We start from the raw sequence: 3,789 nt of genomic DNA, 5'->3' as shown, positions 1-3,789 counted from the left end.
TCTATGCACCCAAATTGCGTGAAAATGTAATCACGTCAGTTCTAGTATAATATATTTGTCCAATGAATACCCGTTTATCATCTGCATTTCTTCTTGGGGTAGCAATTTTCATGGCCACTAGTGTATTTCATATAATCTAACCTCTCTCAAGAGTCTGAAACAAGGCTGTTGGGAATGAGAAATACAGCGCTATTACGTGCTAAACTAAAATTAAACTACTCCCGCATAGGCTATGAAGGCCCAAAGGCACCGACTGGCCGCCGTGTCATCCTCAGCCCACAGGCGCTACTGGATGCTGATATGGAGTGGCATGTGGTCAGCACACCGCTCTCCCGGCCGTATGTCAGTTACCGAAACCGGAGCCGCTACTTCTCAGTCAAGTAGCTCCTCAATTTGCCTCGCAAGGGCTGAGTGCACCCCGCATGCCAACAGCGCTTGGCAGACCGGATGATCACCCATCCAAGTGCTAGCCCAGACCGACAGCGCTTAACTTCGGTGATCTGACGGGAACCGGTGTTACCACTGCGGCAAGGCCGTCGGCCTATATTATATACAGTGTGTTAAAAATGGGTCAGATGTTCTGAGAGGTGGTAGTAGTCATCAAAACAACAACATCAAAAATCTCATAAACTGGGGTCTGAAGACGCATACTTCCGGAGTTGTCGATGGTGGGGTAAGACGACGTTTGATTGTACGTCCATCTTCATGACAGACAAGGTAAATATAGAGGAGACAAATACAGTATGGGCAGATTCGTTGCCTAGGTAATTCGTCAACAGGGTTCACTTCTCTACATGTCTTCCTTTAATGTAGTGCTCCAATGCACACATCACTCTCAGTGTTGGCTAGACTACAGACAGTTGTTTGCGTTTGCGTTGTGTTGTAGGTGCTGTAGTTTCAGTGTCCTTAGTGTCTATTACTGTACAGTATATTACTTGCGTCGTGTGTATGCAAATACAATTCAGCTTAAGTTATTTAGAAAAATCTCAGTCGACATAACCGGATAAGCATTTGAATCCATGCTCATCCAGATTATAAGTCCACGTCTCCATCTTTGCGTCGACGTGTAAACAAACAACTTCTCCAGTTAATTTTTTTAAAGAAAAATATGCAATTTTATTGTAAATTAATTTTCATTTGCATTATGTATCGCAGTGTCGTATATACGTACAATAATGCCTTAACGTAAATGTTTGCTGCTATTGTAATAATTGTCCTCTGTATGTATGTATGCGAATCATTGGTTACATTTTCTTTTCTCTTCCATATGTTAGCAATCGAAACTTTCTACTCCACAAGTGATGTGGCGGGTAAGATTTTCTGCTACGGGTTAACAATGCGAATTAGCCAGCGCGCTCGTACACTCTACCCCGAGAAAACATCCACCTCGCAGAAAATCATCCAGTAAGCTGTTCGGATGTCTTTTACCGTGTCTGAAGGGCACAGGTTCTCCAGCACAAGATGAACAGTGGACAGCCTCAGTCAGACCACACATCTCAGACTGAGAAGCATGCTCTACATTTAATGGACGAAAGACGTGGAATCTGTATGCGGTGATTGGCACCAGCAGAAGGCGTGATCCATCTTCATGTCTAGCCGGTACTACATGAACAGCTGGTTTATCTATTCAGTCTTCAACGCGTCCAGGCGCTAAGGCCAGAAGACCACTGTAGCAGAACGCAGTTCTTTCTGCGGATTTTGCAGAAGTGTGTAGCAGATCCACTGTTTACGTAGTAGATTTTATCTTCCGAAGATGGGGGTTCACAAGACACCACGTTCGGAACTTTTATAACCAGTGTATGTGAGCCGGTGGAAGCCTATGAACTTGCAGAATGGAGGCATGAACATCGCTGCTGCATCAACATATGGGCAGGCGTCCTTGGTAATAAATCGCTAGGGCCACACATCCTACCACAAAGATTAAATGAGGTCGATTATCATGTTTCTTATCATCGTATTGTCTACGTTGTTGGAGAATGTTCACGTAAGCAAATACTATGGATGTGGTTTATATATGCCGGCCGCTGTGGCCGAGCGGTTCTAGGCTCTTCAGTCTGGAATTGCGCGACCGCTACTGTCACCGGTTCGAATCCTGCCTCGGCCATGGATGTGTGTGATGTCCTTAGGTTAGTTATGTTTAAGTAGTTCTAAGTTCTAGTGGACTGATGACCTCAGATGTTAAGCCCCATTGTGCTCAGAGCCATTTGAACCATTTGGTTTACATATCATGGCGCACCAGCACATTTCCTCCGCGAAGTGCGTGAATATCGGACGCTGATTTGTCAGGACTGCTGGGTTCCTCGGGGAAGCCTCACACCTTGGCCTCCCCGTTCTCGAGACTTCGCTTCCCTAAATTTTTAGTAAGGGGCCGTTTGAAGGTGTTAGTCTACGCCAACGCAGTCAAAGATGTCCAGACGCTACAGGATCGCGTCTGCGAAGCATGCCAGCCTTTACAACAACACCAACAACGGCATGTGTTTCAAGAAGTGCGTGATTCCTTAACTCTAAGGGGAGAGTGAACCATTGCCATGGACGGACGTCGCGCTGAGCGTCTCCTACAAAAGGTAAAAAGGGGTATTGTGATGAATGGACGTCAGGTTGAATCTCTCCTGTGAACAAGTTTACAGGTCGTAGAAAGTATGCGTCTAAGGACCCATGTCTACCGTCTACATGTACATCTACATCTGCATGGATACTCTACAAGCCATCATATGGTGCGTGGCGGAGGGCACCCGGGATCGATGCTTGTCATTTCCCCTCCCACTCGCAAATAGAATGAGGGAAAAGCGACCGTCTATACGCCCCCGTGTGAGACCTAATTCCGCGTCTCTTATCTTTGTAGTCCTTACCACGCGATGTATGTTGACGACAGTAGAATCGTTCGGCAGTCAGCTTCAAATGCTGGTTCTCAATTGTGTTTCTTGAAAAGAACGTCGTCTTCTCACCAGGGATTCCCAACTGAGTTTTCGAAGCACCTCCGTAACACTTACGTGTTATTCGAACCTACCAGTAACAAATCTAGCCGCCCGCCTCTGAAATGCTTCGATGTCTTCCTTCAATCCGACCTGGTACGGGTCCAGACACTCGAGCAGTAGTCAAGAACAGGTCTCACCAGCGTCCTATATGCGGTCTCCTTTACGAGTGAATCACTCACTCTTACTATTTTCTCAATAAACCGAAGTCGACTATTTGCCTTCCCTACCACAGGTTTCACATGCTAGTTCCTCCTCATATCGCCTTGCAACATTACGCCCGGATATTTAAACGACCTGACACTGCCAAACAGGACGCTAGTAATAATGTATCCAAACATTACAATTCCTTTCTTCCTACTTATCCGCATTAACTTACATTTTTCCTCATTTAGGACAGGCTGCCATTCATCACACCAACTTGTATCTTTTTATAGTCACTCAATTCGACGCTTTACCGTATACTACGGCATCATTGGCAGTCAACCGCAGGTTGCTGCCCACACTGTCCGCCGATTCATTTATGTATATAGAGAACAACAGTGGTCCTATCACACTCCCCTGGGGCACTCCTGATGACAAAAAATGGTTAAAATGGCTCTGAGCACTATGCGACTTAACTTCTGAGGTCATCAGTCGCCTAGAACTTAGAACTAATTAAACGTAACTAACCTAAGGACACCACGCACTTCCATGCCCGAGGCAGGATTCGAACCTGCGACCGCAGCGGTCACGCGGTTCCAGACTGAAGCGCCTTTAACCGCACGGCCACACCGGCCGGCACTCCTGATGACACCCTTGCCTCTGATTAACACTC

General features: G+C 46.3%; 1 pseudogene; it reads right to left on the bottom strand.

Moving 5' to 3' along the window:
• Positions 1–423: 423 nt before the first annotated feature.
• Positions 424–541, bottom strand: LOC124620437 (annotated as a pseudogene).
• Positions 542–3,789: the final 3,248 nt, after the last annotated feature.

Source organism: Schistocerca americana, chromosome 6 (assembly GCF_021461395.2).
Source record: "Schistocerca americana isolate TAMUIC-IGC-003095 chromosome 6, iqSchAmer2.1, whole genome shotgun sequence".
NCBI lineage: Eukaryota > Metazoa > Arthropoda > Insecta > Orthoptera > Acrididae > Schistocerca > Schistocerca americana.
This window is presented reverse-complemented; position numbering and strand designations above follow the sequence as displayed.